This window comes from Pinus tabuliformis, chromosome 1_2, assembly GCF_031772625.1.
Source record: "Pinus tabuliformis cultivar Carrire ecotype Pingquan chromosome 1_2, CPIR1, whole genome shotgun sequence".
NCBI classification, from domain to species: Eukaryota; Viridiplantae; Streptophyta; class Pinopsida; order Pinales; family Pinaceae; genus Pinus; species Pinus tabuliformis.
This window is the reverse complement of record NC_142298.1, coordinates 1010383665-1010401654: the sequence shown is the minus strand read 5'-3', so window position 1 is coordinate 1010401654 and position 17990 is coordinate 1010383665. Positions and strand designations below refer to the sequence as shown.

The following is a 17990-nucleotide window of genomic DNA, read 5'->3' as shown; positions in this document are numbered from 1 at the left end:
ATGTAATGCCAGAAATTTAGTCTCGAGCCCACTATGTGAGGAAGAAAATCATACCTATTTAAATATTTTGTAGGCCTATATCAATGCCGATGAATTGCGACAAGTCCACACCCACATTTTTCTCAGAGGGATTTATGGAAACTGTTCTCTAAGTTCCAAACTTGTGAGCGTGTATTCTCACAATTTGCAAGCTCATCTTACAACATTCTCTCAGCATTCTCTGTATATGCCCAATCTTTCTGTGAACATATACACATAAATCCCTAATTGTTCCATGTTGGCAATTGAACATCTGGAAGAGACACAAATGCAATAGAGAGAGTGCTACAGAAATACGTTTGTCGACATCAATAGTCATCAACTCTAAAGAAGGTATGTCACCCTCAAGGGTCACATAAAGAATTTTCCCATTGAGAAGCATAGTTTGGTTGTTGAGATTACCATCTTTAGCTGTCAAATGATACTTCAGTCTCGATCTTGCAATCAAATTTCTCAGCTCCTTGGCATTTGAATGTAGAAATTTTGAATAATATAACACTTATTCACAGAGATTATCCTGATTATACACTATTTGTGGAATTCATGCATAATACATAACCTCCTCTACTATTGATCATCAATTTGCAGTATTCAGAAACAATCGCATGCGCACATTGAAGCATCAATCACACATATCAACACAGTATATCACGGGGAAAGCATACAATTGAAAACCCCACACTATCTATATATTATAATGATTGAGAACATGTAACAATACATAGTACAATACTCCTCTCAAGTACTCAGTACTATCTCCACCTGTTACACACAAAACTAGCTTAGATCCGAACAAGTCACAGGTTCAAATCTCCTCCGCTGCTTTGCCTGCCTCCACTGCACAATCCAAAGTGAAAATCACGTGAGCACAAGCTACAATTGCCTTGATATTGGCCACACTGCGCAGTCCTCATTGGCATAACTCAATCCCATTGATTGTGCAAGATCTCACGCACAACTATAGTCACAACTGATAGCAATCTCAACCTCTAACACCTGTCTCCTTTGAGCGTTCCATGCACTGAGTTAATTGATGTATTCTTTAGTTGCTTTATGAGTTAATAATTAGTGAATTAATTAATAATTAATTCACATTACTCATCACTAGTGTATTTTGCAGTTAGACTAAATACAACTAGTTTAACCAAGTCAAACTGAACACAACTCCATCAACTCCACAATCAACTCCACCGAAACTCAACCACATGAGTTCTAACTGAAGTCCTGCATGCAATAGTTCAACTGACCCACAAGAAAAGCATATTTCCGACTGATAGCTGCATGTGCCACATCTGTAGTTCAAACTGAAGTGCTCCAAGAGGATAAGATAATGTTTATAGTCCAAATATTATTATGAGACAATAATATTCGACTGTTCTATTTTTAGCTTGGCAGTCTAAAAATAGAAACCGCCCATATGTCTAAAAATAAAAGTCCATCTATTTTTACCAACATGACCAATCATCCACAAAGAGAATCCTGCAACTCATAGACCATGATCCATATGTCTAAAAATAGACTTTGTGCCAAAAATAGCCTGCAGGCCCACTTAGTGAAGACGACTCCTTTCCACTAAGCTCCATCATCTTGTTGCATTTTCAACATTGAAAACTTCAAGACAGTATCCATTTCTTCTGCAAACATTCCTAAAATGGTAGAGAGTTGCACAAAGGTACGAGTGTCCCTACTAAAGTTGATCAACAATAAAGTGATTCCTCTCTGGTTGTGAAAAAATGACCACACAGAAAGATTAGATGGAGTCGTTAAAAGAAAGAAAGAAAAGGGTGTTTCATATTAATACCCTAATTCGTTTTACCACATCCATACTGCTGCTAAGTATGCATTCAATGAGCAAATGATTGGACAGAATATCGAATGCAACAAATAATAAACTAACTAAAACCCTGGTTTCTGTCCTCTTTACCGAAGTGATGAGGATCAAGAAAGGAATAAGTATGCAAATTATGATTATCCTTATATATTTTGCATTACAGAGGCTTAGCTACAGAAGTAATCCTAATTGGACCTTTTGTTACCAGATAAATATTAGTTCTTCTACAATCTTCATAGTTTCTCCATACTTACCGCATTCTTAGTACAATGTGCATAAGCATGCAAATATTTTGTTCCTTTAGAAATTGTTGAAAGAACACGTTTTCCCATTGGTTGATGCCAGAGAAGTGCACTGCAACATAATTTACCCTAACAAATGTTAGCACTATGCCCATGTCCAAAGATGGGTGAACAATTTTAGTTCTCTCCATGACCCTTATCCTGCAGAAAAATCTGCTATAAACTTCTCCATTAGATTGGCATTGGTATAACCAATTTAATAAGTAGATATTAGGTCATAAAGCTTTACCTGTAATAATCAAGATTTGGCACATAAGTCGTTGGGTTTAAAAGGCCATAGTTACCACCAATCAAGCTTTGTCTGCAGTAAGACTTGGTATTATACGTAGATGCCATGCCAAGCTGATCTAAATACCTGATCGCAATGCAATGAATAATTATTGATATTTCAATTCCAAAGAGTATAATAAACATTGAATATTAAGAAAACTGAGCTTACCAAAAACTAAATATAAAAGCATTAGTGATGAGATGGTGCCCATTGTTATAAGTCCCACCAGCTTCACCCACCCATACACTTGACCAAGGCCCATATTCCTGCAAAATGGCTTTCACACTCTTGAATGTGGATGCTTCTCGACTCAGATAAGATGGATCCAATATCTTTTCCACAAGGTGCTCATCCACACCTGATCAGGAGATAAAGGTTAATGTCCTATAAGAACATCATACTATCAAAGATTTTAATGAAAACTATAGAATTTATTGTCTGCACCTGCCCCAAGATTGTAGATATGATGTTTAACAACATCCAAAATGTTTGGTCCTATTTGCCGAATAATCTCCTTAAACCAGTCGGCTTCAAAAAATCCATCAGGTGCTATGAGGAGTGGTTTCTTTTGAAAATCCTTGTAAATCTGTTTCAGAATCTTATCACACTGAATTACATCAGCTGCATACTGCTTCGAACTGATGCTCAACATTCTCTGTATATGCCCAATATTTCTATGAACATATACACAACAGAGAACACAAGTGTGATGGTCAAGATGTGGTGATGGTTGCCCCATTTCGCAAGCAGTAGAAGCTCGCAGAAAGTGAACGAATTAGTAACTACTTTCAACTTGCAATGAATTAGTAACTACTTTCCCCTGATCTAACGGTTGAGCCTTTTTGAATTGTCTAACATATCATCTTAGGGTGCACAATGATGACAAGTGGACAAAAAGGGGAGTTAATTTCAAAGGGAAACGCCTTACTGTGTAATTACATTAATCCAAAGCTATTAAATTTAATAATATAATACTATAATATATTAATATTAATATTAATTATATTATTAAAGTTATAGGCCCCAAGTTATAGCTCAATTGGTAGGTTGCTAAGTACCTTGCCAATTCGGGGGTCATGGGGTAAAATCTCCTCGACACCCTTCGGGTTAGAAACAACTAAATAAGCCGACAGGGAGATCCCTTCGGGTGGATCTGCCCAGATTATTACTCATGGATGTAGCGATCACTCACTCACTGTGTACCACAGTTGTAAAGAAAAATATTAATATTATAATATCAATATTAGATTTAATGATGTTTTTTAGATGACATGATAAAAAAATTTATAATAAAACTATATCAAATTAATATTTTCAAATATTATAACTTTAACATGGAAATATTATGACTTTAAAGATTTTAATATATCCCTATGATATAGATTTTCCTTTTAAAGATTCATTTTAAAAAATTTTAGTTAAAATAAATATTAAAGATTTTGGAGCAAGATTTTTGATTCTTTGTGTTGAATTAACCTTTTTCCTTTGATTTACAAAATGACATTAGCTTTAGTAAAGAGTAAAAATGTTTAAAATTTTACTCAAATTGGATTAATGTTAGGTAAAAATGTTTAAAATTTTACTCAATTTGGAATTTTAATGTGGTGAATTTTTTTTTTTAAAGGTAAATTTATGTTCCATTCAAATTCAGGTATATGATAAAGGAACTATTAAAAGTATGAGATAATTTACTCTCTATTAAAATAGATAGATATATTTTAATAATTAATCTTTGTCCATTAATAAGATTACAAATTTATATATAGGTTAAGATTGGCCAACATGAAAATCATTTTTATTATTTTTGAAGACGTGACATTAACGGATTTTTTTTTAATCATTTAGTTATAATTTAAATAATTAAATAGATATAAATAAATAAATTAAAATCGTAGAAAAAATAATTTATGACTAGACCAAGAATAAATATATATGAATAAAAGATTATAAGGCACTCTATATATCATTTAGTTATAATTTAAATAATGAAATAGATAAAAGTAAATAAATTAAAATCCTAGAAAAAATAACACTCTATGTATATTGAGGGTAGGGGTAAGGGAACCATAAACTAATAAAAAAACAATTAAATATAACTTTGTAAGTTAAAAGTGGAATATAGAAAATTAAGATTAATAAAATTATAATATATAAAATTATAAAATAAAGAATTAATTTAATTTTAATATAACTAATTGAGATAAATGTATATAAATAAATATTGATATTACTTTAAATTAATTTTAAACTAATTAAAATTAAATATTCTTTTTAAATAATCAAATATATAAATTAAAATCCTAGAAAAATAACTTTGACTAGACTAAGAATAAGTAAATAAATATGTATATAAATGGAAATACATAATTAGATAATAATCCACTTCAATTAAAATAATTGAAATAAGGGAAACATTATTCTTATAAGAAAATAAACCAAATATAACCTCTTAAGTCAAAGGAGGAATATAAAAATAAAGCATTAATTAAATTATTAAAAAAAGAAGGAAAAGGGAAACAAAGGGGAATCAATAAAACCTAGGTGGAGAAATCAGAAGAAACTCGAATCAAGGAGATAAAAAGGAAAAAAAGGGAAACCAACAAAACCTCTAGACTAAGAAGGAGAAAAAATTAAGAGGAAACAGCAGGAATCCAGCGACTACTGATTTTCATCTGTCATCCATGTTTATATTACTTGATCTCCTCAAAATTTCAATGGCTTCCCTGAACTTATGGTGATGAAAATGAGAAATCTTTGCAATAACCTTAGCCGCCTCAATGAAGATATTACGCTTTGTCTTCTCAGCATGTTCAACCAAAGCTGAAGAGCGGGTCCTCCCATGCTTGATGTCGACTGCGTGTTCATTAATCCTCTGATTTATTGACTTGCCAATTTTGCCAATGTATGAGGTTCTACAAGAACACGGGATGACATAAACACCTCTCATATCCACTGGTTTCACTAAGCCTTTAGCAAATTTTAACAAACTTCTAATGGTGTTCAGGGGTCTAAAGCTTGAGGGAACATTAAGCTTCTTCAAGATTCTCACAATCTTGTCCGTGGTCCGTTGGATGAAAGGGAGATGTACCCCTGAATTACGATCACTAGGGTCTTTCTTAACCTTAGGAACTTTTCTAGCTTTGAGGAAGGCTTTAAGACATTGTTCCCTACTATATCCATTATTGCCAAAAGAATTTAGGAGATGGGTTTTCTCTTTGGAGAGGTGGTCTTTGTTAGAAATTCTCAGTGCACATATAGCTAACCTGTTGAGAACACCTAGCTTCTAAGCATGGAAGTGATGGGACTTGGCATGAAGATATTTCTCAAAATATATTTTATAAATTTTATTTTGAAAGAAATTTAAACTGAAAAAATAACACGCACAAACTTAATTTTATTTATTATTTTTATAATATAGGTTTTAAATTTAATTTATTTATATTATCACTTAATTATGGCATAAAATTATATTGAAAGGTTACTAAAAAAAATAGTGAGCATAAACCAACACGGTGCACAAGGTAAACATGGTTTTGCAATTACTTGATTGCATGAAGTTGGAGTGTTTCCCATTAGCAATTGATGTTAATTGCAATAAACATTAAGTCTGGTGTTTATCATCGAGGTTTTGTCCTTGGCTTTCTTGGTGCGTTAATTTCCATGTTACTGGGCAAAGCTTTTTCTTTCATATAACACAAGTAAATTATTAGTTTATAACAACCAAGCACAAGTTAATTATCTAGTGGCTTTAGATTAGATAATATGACCTATCATTGAGTGAATGAGGAAATATTGACAATATATTGAATCGATTAAATAACTCGATGTTGCCAAGTCACTAACTAGTCCAATGTTATGGTACAATGCTTTTTCTCTTTATAAGAGAATCCTTAACTCCATAGGCTTAATTTTAGGTATCTATGAAAAGAGTGAAATTGCCTCAATTAGGGACGGTGGAAGAGGGTGGGAAGAGTGGAAATGGGTTTTGGTGCTACAACAGGGACAGTGGAAATGACAATATGTTCATATTTGGATTCCATGCCCACCCCGACCCCACCTCTTCTCTACCCTTCTTTGGCCATGGTGTAAGAGACTTGGAAGAGTAGAAAGGGGTTTTAGTGCCATGGTTGGGAGGTTGGAAATGGAAATGTGTCATATATACTCCCTTCCTTGTCCCTCTATCCACTTTCTACCCAATTGCATTGTCACAGAACAAAGTTTGGATGACCAGGTTGTTGAGATGAATGTTGGAGGATCAGAGAAAGGTAACAATGGTGATTTCACTACAGATGATCAACAAAAAGATTCCTGCTTCCTCATCTGCCAATACAAACCTTCTTTTTAGTTTCATAGGTTTTCTCAAGTGAATGGCATGAATAATCCTTCCCTCTATTTAAATTTTAAAATTGGAATTCAAAGTCGATTTACTTGGAAATTGGAATAAATAACCATGGATTAAGGATGTTTACTTGACAAAGGCCATTGGAAAGATAGAGTTCCTTGGCCGATGGTTTTGGCAACTAGAATATATACACAAGAATGACCATAATGGCCATGCACAATGTTGTTCCAAAATTTAAAAAATCAAAGATGTATATGTAAAAAAAGAAAAAGAGAAAAATAAAAATAAAAACAAAAAAAGACAGTTTTACACAAAGGTTAGAATCCAATCAAGTGTATTCTTATTATTATATGGTATAACATTTGTAGGGCTTGACACATAGTTAAAAGAAAGTTGGCTCGCAACAATCAAACCTATAGACTAAACACCATGCAACTTCAATGGTGGATCACGTTTTTTCTGATTGGCAGCCACATCATATGTAACCGCATCACACCAACATGCACGGATTTTGAAAAGGATGGGGGGCGGCACAAAGTGGGATTGAAATCACATTGATAAACTGATCAATGGACACATTTGATTGTGCCACCCTCGACTCATTTCTCAGAAACCACCAACAGGGGGTAGCGTAGGGCAGAAAATGGTTTTTGTAAAATCACCTTGACTCCCAACACATGGCTTCTCCACGTATTATGTGAGAAGGTGAACCAGATTTTTTTGCTATCTCTTCTTGCCACCTCAGTCATCCACCTCACGTTCCATGTCATCCGCATGTCATGTTATTCACCTATCCTTGTACCACAGTAAACTCTCTTTTCCTACTCGAACAAAAATGTTAAAATGGGGTTTTGATTAACCGTTTTCCCATCATTTTCAAGTCTTAAACAATTCTGTAACCAATGTCCATGTCATCCTACAACTAGTACAACTCATTTTACATTATTTATCTTCAATTTGAGGTATTTACACATTGAACTAAACCCCAATTTCATTATGTTCGAGCTCAATGAACCTCAAAAAACTGCCCCAAAACCTACTACTTCCAATCCATCTACTCAAGAACCTCAAATGGACTCTCAGATTAAAATTCATGACTCATGATGTCCTATAGAATTTAACCAATTTTGTTTTGACTGCTGGGAAATTTCTTGAATAAACAAGACTACTTTAGTGTTGTCAAATTTGGCCTGTACTATGTGATAGCCCCAACTATCTAGCATTTCCCTGAATTGATGACTTGGTTGGACTCTGCATATGTTTCTCAGAGTAATTATGTTGCATCTTCCATAAGAGAAATCATCCTGGAGGTTACCACCATCCTCATCCACAAGGCTTTCTATTTCCCTAATGTTCAAGGCCCAAATTTATTCATTGAAGTCTCATTGTCTTTGGATTTCACTCAATTATCAAAGAAAAACAAACTAGCTACGTTTCCAATGACTTCACCTCCACAGGCACCAACTCCACAACCAACTAAAACATACCCTATATTTAAATTTTTTCAATATGCTCAAAAAGTTTTAGCTTCAATATTAGTACTACTTGGGGAAGAAGATACGAGTAATGTAACTAAATTGATCTTAGCATTTTTAATTCACATGATGGACCATAATGTGAATATAGATATACCTAAATACCTAGCTAAATCCATCAATCTTCAGTTTGAGGAGTTTGACATTGAAATTTTCTTCAAACACCCTTCCATCCCAGTCTATCTCTTCTTTTGCACCCACATTACCAAATTTGAGTATTTCTTTCTGAGTACTTTTGACTCTAACAACTAGAGGAAGTCGCTGATTGAATGGACAAACATAGTCAAAAGAAAGCATGAAAATAAAGGGTTTTCTGAGTTTATGTCCACCTTCATGGCCATGGTCTATATTATCCTAAATGGTGAACTACCTTGAAGGATCTTGCCATAACAAAAGTAGTCGCTACGACTTAGTAAGGATATCAGGGTTAGGGAATTGTATTTTTTCGAAATATTTTATAGAGACTAGACTATATGGATATTCCCATGAAAGTAGGCCTGAAATAGAATGGAAGGCAAATCAAGAGGCTTGACCCATTAGTTCATAACTGGAGATTGAGATACCCTCAGTCAAATAAACTACTTTAAAGAGAAATCATCTTGAACCAATGGATTTACCTATGGAGGAAGCATAATCATCAAAAATGGCTAAAATACAACCTAAGAGTGAGGAATAAATGTAAGTGAAGTTAACATGAAGCACCTCTGATCAACCAAGCTTTCAAACAAGCCTGAAAAATCCAGGGCATATTGCACCTTCTAACTCTATAGACCTGAAAGTGCCCACAATTGAAGGAAGCCCTTATGTCTTAGACACAACATTAAGGGATTATCGAATAATTGAATAAAACAATCATAAGGTCAGAGGAGAGATAATGTCCTAGCTAATAAAACAACCTCATCTTCTTCTCAAACCAAATTGCTTTCAAAAATGGATCTTGAGAAGAATCAACTTAAACACTTCCTATTGCATCCCACTGCCCAATTACTCCCCATAAAAGCTAAATTTAAGATTGTGGACTTTTCTCTTAACATTTTTTACGTCCCTCTAACTAACAAGATCAATTTTCATAGGAAAACTAGCAAGATGATATATCATGATTCAAGAAGAGCTTCATTGTCAAGTAGCAAAGCAGAGAAGCTTATGGAAAAGGCCTCTAACAGAATCAAGCAAGAAAATGCATATTCTAGGGCTTTGTATGTACATAACGAAGGCTTCAAATAGTTGATCATCAAGTTGGTTTTTGACCCAGAAAACAAGGAGGAAATTAAGGGCCTAATACAAGGAGTAGAAGCTGAAATCCAATCCTTGAAGCAGAAACTAAAGATGCATATAACAAAGTCTATACAAGCTGCTGAAGTACACTTCGTGGACAAAGAAAAAGAACAATTAATGGTCATGTTGATTTATAGGAATAAATAAATCTCATCCATAAACAAAAATGGTTAGAGAATTGGACCATACTATTAAAAGCCATATTTGTATTGTTGTAATTCCTAATGAATCAGATGATCCCTTAGAAAAGTTGTCAAAGATGATGCCTGAGCTCTCAATTTCTAAGGCAAAAACAAAAAATATCCAAGATGATTTGACACTATCTCAACTAGAATTGAATAATAAAGAAAAACAATTGAGGTTTTCCAAGATAGAAAATGAGAAAACTTATGGAAAATACAAAACAACTCAAGAAGAGATAAAAGCGTTGAGGAGCATATTCAAGGGAAACATGTCCTTAATCGAGGTGGGATGATATAATACAACAACTACATTACACCTAGGGGTATTTTCAAGATGTTGTCGAAGAGAGGACAACAATTGCCATTGTTGTTGAGGTTATGAATTCATTCAAGAAGGAAAACATAATTACCAATCAAATGGGATCTATTACCCCAAAACGGGTACTTGAGCCCAAAAACCCAAAACAAAACATGAAAAAATAACCTGAAAATAAAAAGTGTTGTTTCTGTATCACCAATTTTTTTCAGAGTAAATTTTCAATATTTTTTAAAAATAATAGTAAAAAAGTAATAAAATCCATTTTGTTTGGCGCAAAAAAACACCTTGAATTCTAAAAGTGCTGATGTTGGAATAACGCATTTTTTTCAGAGTACATTTTCAACATTTTTTAACAATGACGTTGTTGGAAATACTGAGAGGGTGGGGAGGGGTGGTGAATCAATACTTCTCTTTTGCTGTTCTTGTTGTTACCTAAAACACACACACACACACACACACACACACACACACACACACACACACACATATATATATGAAACACAGAAATATATAGCTAGAATAAATGCTTTTATTAACACAAAATAGTGCAATGAAATAAATACAATATAAGTATATATCTGGTTGTGATTAGTTGCCAAGCTCCAACTTGGACTTCAGTGAGGCTCCAACCTCCAGAGCACCAACTCCCAAGGATTCCAATCCTGTTCAGTTCTGAGGCTCCAACCTCTTGGGCTCCAACCCAACCTTGGTATAAACTGTTATGCCCCTGATCTCTATTCTGCTGAGGTTCTCCTTCGCTCCTATTCTCCTGCTTCTGCTGCTTCTACTGCCTCTGTTGCCTCTCACTCTGGTTATTCACAATAGAAACACCTCCCTGTTCTCTGTTTTTTTGTTTTATTCATTCCCCATGCCTCCGTCTCATCATTTCCGCTTACCACCACCTATTTTTATTCCTCCTCGGTCGTTGTGGCTTCCTCTGCACTATGCAAGTTCACCGACTCTCTGAGGACATGTAGATTCATTAGAGAGGTCCAAAAATCCACGGAGAATGCATCTTCCCGGTTACAATTGTAACAGCACTCCTTTGACAATGATTGCAGGCATGCACAAAGTTTTTTTGTTTAACAGAGACGTTATGCCCCAATCACAATCTCCATCACCCTGATACACCCCATTTAATATACATTCAACCTCCTGAATCATTGGTCCATTTATCATAGGCCTTTCGGCCTAAAAACCCCACACAAGCCAAAAAACTCGATTACACAGGAACCGCAGGTGAAACAGTTGAAAAAGACTAAAGGGCGAACTTCAGGGTGTATTACACCCACATCTATTTCTGCATTGGGTCTGCGCTTAAATCGCAATCAGTGATTCGTGACTCCCGAGGGTCCTTTATATATTGGACCCATGACTACACTAATGCACAATGGTTGATCCACCATTTGACGTGATATTACATTGAGTCAGTTCTGATATTTCATCGGGTCTGCGTATATGTGTATATATATATATATATGTATGTATGTATGTATGTGTGTATGTATGTATGTATGTATCACTATTGGCGATCACAAAGAAAGGACCACTTAACACTGTATTACTTCCGCTCGACTGCTGATGCGATAATCGCTATCGGTGATCGCAATGGTCCACTTGACACACTATAACACCACTCCCGTAGTGCCGATGCAATATACTATTATGTACTAGACCCAATACAACTTAACACTCCCATTCATAAAATTTCAGGTCCGCTTTCCACCTCCGATAGTGTATTTGCCTATGTACATGCCTTGGCCTTCGTTTGTGCCTCCGATAGTGTTAAACACATATATGCATGGTTTTTTCTACCGATGGGTAAATACATGAGTTTGAGGTGTATCACCCCTCCCGATAGTGTAATGTTCCATAGATGCATAGTTTGCCCGCCGATAGTGTTAAGCCTATATATATGGGCTTTCTCTCCACTGATAGTGTTAAAGCATGCATACAAGCTCTTCAATGGCTCTGTTTCTCTATTTTCTTCATTTGCTCTGTGTGCTCCTCTTCTTTGGCATATATATATATATATATATATATATATATATATATATATATATATATATATATATATATATATATATATGACATATACATATGTGTCTCTGTCTGCTCCTCTTGGCTCCTCCGATAGCTTTGTTTGCTCCTCAAATATTGCCATAATGACAATCTGTGTCCAACAGTCTCCCTTTTGTTATTGGTAGCAATATTCTTCTGCTCTTCCCCTTTGAAATCAATGGCAAAGTAATGCATACAGATTTCCCCTATTAAACTTCTTCCCCTATCCTGCTACATCTTTATGAATGAACTTGAGTGATGATAAAGAGATAACCCCCATCTTTTGACGCAGATGTTCAAATGCTTCTTGAGGAAGAGGTTTTGTGAAAATATCAACTATATACTCCTTGGTACTGATATACACCAGGACGATGTTTTGTTCAGCTACTTGCTCACGGAGGAAATGATACTTGATTGGTATGTGTTTGGTCCTTGAGTGTATTACTAGATTTTTGATGAGACTGATAGCACTTGTGTTGTCACAATAGATGGTAATAAGTTGTTCTATACATATGTTAACATCTTTTAGAGCTTCCTTCATCCATGGTATTTGAGTACAACAGTCTGCTACGACAATATATTTAGCTTCGGCTGTGGATAATGATATTGATGACTATTTTTTGCTGAGCCAGGATACTAAACAGTCTCCTAGGAAGAACACATTTCCACCAGTACTTTTCCGATCATCTATACTTCCAGCCCAATCAGCATCAGTGTATGTAGTTATAGTTAGTGTTGAGATCTTTGGGTACCAAAGACCGAAATCAGAAGTGCCTTTCAAATATCTAAGAATTATTTTTACAGCTAATAAATGAGATTGTTTGGGAGCAGATTGAAATCTTCTCACCATTCCTACTGCCTGCATTATGTCTAGTCTTGTAGTTGTTAATTATAGAAGGGCTCCAATCATTTACCTATAATGAGCTACATCTACTAGAGGGTAGTCATTATCTTTGCTCAATTTGTAGTTTGTGGTCATAGGTGTGCTCATGGGTGCACAGTCCTCCATTCCATATTTTTTGAGCATGTCTTTTAGATATTTGGTTTGAGATATACGCAATCCTGCTCTGGTTTGAGATACTTGAAGTCCAAGGAAGTGAGACAACTCTCCTATCATTGACATCTCAAACTCTTTTGACATGTTTTGAGAAAATTCATGGCTCATTTCATCATTATTACTAGCAAAAATTAGATCATTGACATAAAAAAGAATAACTAGTAACTTACCTTCATCTGTCTTTATGTATATATTACTTCCAGCCACTCCCTTTTTGAAGCCTTGTTGTTGTAGATAGTGATTCAATCTTGCATACCAAGCTCTAGGAGCTTGTTTCAACCCATATGAAGCCTTTTTCAACTTACAGACTCAGTCCTTTCCTTCTGTTAGATCAAACCCTTCTGGCTGCTCCATGTAGACTTCTTCTTTGAGTTCCCCATTTAGAAATGTTGATTTCATGTTCATTTGAGTAGATTTTGAAACCTTTTGAGCAAGAAAAAGCCAAGAACATCCCGATAGCTTCCATATGGGCTACTGGTGCAAGTGTCTCTTGAAATTGAATTCCTTCAATTTGTGAATAGCCTTTGTAGACAAGCCTTGCCTTGTTTCTGATAACATATCCTTCCTCATTCATTTTATTTTTGAGCACCCATTTAGTTCCTATTATGTTTTTGTCCTTTGGACAAGGTACCAGCTCCCATGTCTTGTTCTTCTCAATTTGGGACATTTCTTCTTCCATGGATTTTACCCAATGAGAATCCTTACTTGCTTCTGCAAATGTTTCTGGCTCTGTCATACATAGAAGAGAAATAACATTTCTCTTTGGTGTAATGGTCACCCTTGTTTGGGTTTGCATCCCTTCATTTCTATTACCAATAATATGCTCTTCAGGAAGATATGTCTGGATAAACTTCATCTTTGAAGGGCTATGAAGTGGTTCTTTCTCCTCTTCTTCTTCCTCATCTATTTGTTCTTCTTCATGTTCTTCTTCTTCAGGTCCTTCTTCTTCAATGAAAAGATCATCTTCATATTCTTCAATTTATTTTTCTAGAAGTCCTTCATCAACCTTTACATCAATGATTTCCACTATTTTCCTTAGTCGAAAATTGTAGCACTTGTAAGCCTTGCTCCGTGTAGAGTATCCAAGAAATACCCCTTCATCAACTAGAGAATCAAACTTTCCTGGTGAGCCATCATTGATTTTTATGAAGCACTTGCTTCCAAAGATCTTGAAGTACTTTACTGAAGCCGGTCTTCCTTTCCATAACTCATAAGGTTTTTTTTCACGGTTTGGTCTCAATTGAGTTCATTTTAATGTATAGACAGTTGTCCCTACTGCCTCTCTCCAGAATTTCAGCTGCAAGTCTGCTGCTAGTAACATTGTTCTTTCCATTTCTTGGACTGTTCGGTTTCTTCTTTCAACTACCCCATTTTTCTGAGGTGTTTTGGGAACAGAGAATTCCCTTTTAATTCCATGAATATTACAGAACTTACTAAACTCGTTTGATGTGAATTCTCCCCCTCTGTCTGTTTTGAGGCACTTAATTTTTGAATCTTTTTCATTTTCTACAAGGGATTTTAGATTCTTAAAACTTTCAAAACTTTCATACTTATACTTTATAAAATATATCCACATCATTCTAGTATAGTCATCAACAAATAACACAAAGTACCTTTCTCCTTGGAGTGCTTGATTTCTAGTTGGTCCACATAGATCAACATGGATGATCTCCAAGGGCTTTGATGTAGAGATCTCCTTTGTCTTGTGGCTGGTTTTGGTTTGCTTTCCATGTTGACATGGACGACATACTCCTTGATTTGGTTTGAAAATACTTGGGATGTCTCGTACTACTCTAATCTTGCTAATATTGACCAGATTTTTGAAGCTTGTATGCACAAGTCACTTGTGCCATAGACAACTTTCATTTGTCTGACTCAGGTAGCACTTATTTTCTTGAATCTTGTTTAGAATGTAAATGTTGTTTGGTGTTCTAACCCCTTTCGCCACAAGTTCCCCTGAGGAAGAGTTCCTTATTTCACAGTCTTTGGTGTTGAAGACAACCTTATGTCCTTGATCACAGATTTGGCTGACACTCAGGAGATTGTGTTTGAGCCCATCTACTAGTAGAGCATCTTGAGCTTTTCCTTTTCTATTGATCAGAGTAACAGTTCCTTTTCTTGCAATGCTGGCAGATCCACTTCCAAAAGACACATTTCCTTCCTTTTTTCTCAATAAGACAAACTTCCTCTTGTCTCCTGTCATATGTCCAGAACACCCGCTATCCACAAACCAATGATTTCCATTATTTTGAGCATATAGAGCCAGATCGCATTTATCCATGTTGGAATTCTTACTACTTGTCTTTCTTCCTTTGAGTGGGAAGTTTTGTTCATAGTGTCCATTATTGTAGCAGAATGAGCAAATCAGATCGAATTTGGTCAAGGGATCAAATGAATTGAAGGTTTTTCTTTGTCCCTGCCTTTGGGGAATATGAATTGATCATTCGGTCCTTTAGCTTAGGTGTTTCACTTCTGCGAGCCATGCAATGTCTGGCTTGATGACCAAAGTTTTTACAATGAAAACAATTTCCAAGAAAGATGGTTTTGTACCTGTTGAAGTAGCCACAGTTTGAGACGATTTCCTTCCTGGGAATTACTCCTACCTCGTTCTTTGGATTTGAGATGGGACCTTGGTGGAGTATAGGTTTGTATTTGTCGTAGTATCCATGATTCGACTCCACATTCTTCTTTGGAGTAATTCTCTCTTCATTCTTCAGATTTGGGATGGGATTTTGATAGCATACTTTTTCTTCTTTTGAATTGCAGGAAAGTGCATCGGCATAGCTTTTCACACTATTCTTAGTGCTTGAGGATTCTCCTTTGAAACCTATTCCAGACTTGTCATGTTGGGGTTTTTGACTTTTTAGAATAGTCTCAAGTATTTGAGAGCTTTTACAGCCCTTTTTAATTTGCTCCAACTCCTTTCTCAGAGACACTATTTTGGCTTCACATTCTTCACAAGTCTCTTATTTCTCTTTTAGCTTTGCTTCCAAGAGATCTTATCTCCTTCCTGTTTCCTCGTTTTCCACTTTGAGAGAGATGATTTTATTCCATAGTTTTTCATTTTCTTCAATGTCACTAATTAACAGTTCATCTACATTTCCTTCCAGCCCTAAGTCATCATTATTTGTGAATTCCATGAATAATGTTTCTTGGCTTTCATCATGGTCACTTTCCTCATCTGATTTTTTTTTATGACCATAAACTCATCCTCATCAGACTCATCTTGCTTAGAGAAGAAGTTCTTCTTATTGAACCCTTTCTTTTTGTGTGCCATTCTTCTAGAATTTCCTTCATCATCACTATCATGTTTATGAGGACATTTTGCTACATAATGACCTATTTTTCCACACTTAAAATAGATAAGAGGGTACTTGCCTTTAAGCTTAGATCCTTTCTTTAGCTTTCGTACAAGTTGAGCCAATTTGGATTCCATATTGGACTTATCACTACAGTCATTCCTTTCTTTCTCCTTCTTTAACTTTGAAGCCTTGAATGCTGCATCTTTAGAGTTTGGGCCACCTTTCCTCATCTATAGGTAGTGAGAATTCCATGGATTTCATCCATCTTGAGGGTATCTAGATCCTTTTCTTCTTCTATGGCACTTATTTTGGAGTCAAATCTATCTGGAAGAGATCTTAATACTTTTTGAACAATGGTACTTTCTTCAATTTTTTCGTCCAATCTTTTAAGGGAGTTGACCACTTTAACTACTTGGAGGAGGTATACTACAATATCTTCTTCATCTTCCATCCTCAGGCTTTCAAATTGTCTTCTATGAGTTTGAAGCTTTTCCTTCTTGACTTTTGAGTCTCCATCGTATAATCCAACTAACTTGTCCCACATTTCTTTGGCAGAGTCACAGTTCACAACTTTCGTGAACTCGGAATCGGTGATTCCACTAATGATGGAGTTTAAGGCCTTTGCATTTGCAATGTAGGCTTTCCTCTCGTCTTGATCCATTGGAAGAGTGGTAGGCATATGATACTCATTTTGAACAAAATTCTAGACTTCAAGTCCAAGGGACATTAGGTAGTAGGTCATTCTCTTTTTCCAGAAACCAAAGTTAGTGCCATTTAATAGAGGAGGTCTTCTTGATGCTTCGTGATTTCTCATCATGCCTGCAGATCCTTCTTCAAGCTGCTAGGCTAGTATGAAGAAGCCTGCTCTAATACCAATTGTTGGAAATATTTGTGGGGGGTTGAATTAGTATTTATTTTTTGTTGTTCTTGTTGTTACCAAAAGCACACATATATATATGAAACACAAAAATAGATAGCTGGAATAAATGATTTTATTAACACAAAACAATGTAATGAAATAAATACAATATAAGTATATATCTAGTTGTGATTAGTTGCCAAGCTCCAACATGGACTTCAGTGAGGCTCCAACCTCCAGAGCACCAAATCTATTTTGCAATGGTTCTGTACTTAGGAGCATCGACTCCCAAGGATTTAAATCTTGTTCAGTTATGAGGCTCCAACCTCTTTGGCTCCAGCCCAACCCTGGAATAAACTGTTATGCTGTTGATCTCTGTTCTGCTGAGGTTCTCCTTCACTCCTATTCTCCTACCTTTGTTGCTTCTACTACTTCTGCTACCTCTCACTCTGGTTATTCACAACAACAACACCTCCATGTTCTTTGTTTTTCTGTTTTATTCATTCTCCATGCCTCTGTCTTATCGTTTTCACTTACCATCACCGCTTTGTCTTCCTCCTCAATCGTTGTGGCTTCCTCTACGCTGTGCAAGTTCACTGACTCTCTGAGGACACA

At 35.5% G+C, this 17990-nt stretch overlaps 1 pseudogene; it reads right to left on the bottom strand.

Annotated features, from left to right (window-relative positions):
• Positions 1-263: 263 nt before the first annotated feature.
• LOC149209528 (heparanase-like protein 3) overlaps positions 264-17990 on the bottom strand; it is a 31657-nt pseudogene continuing 13930 nt past the window's right edge.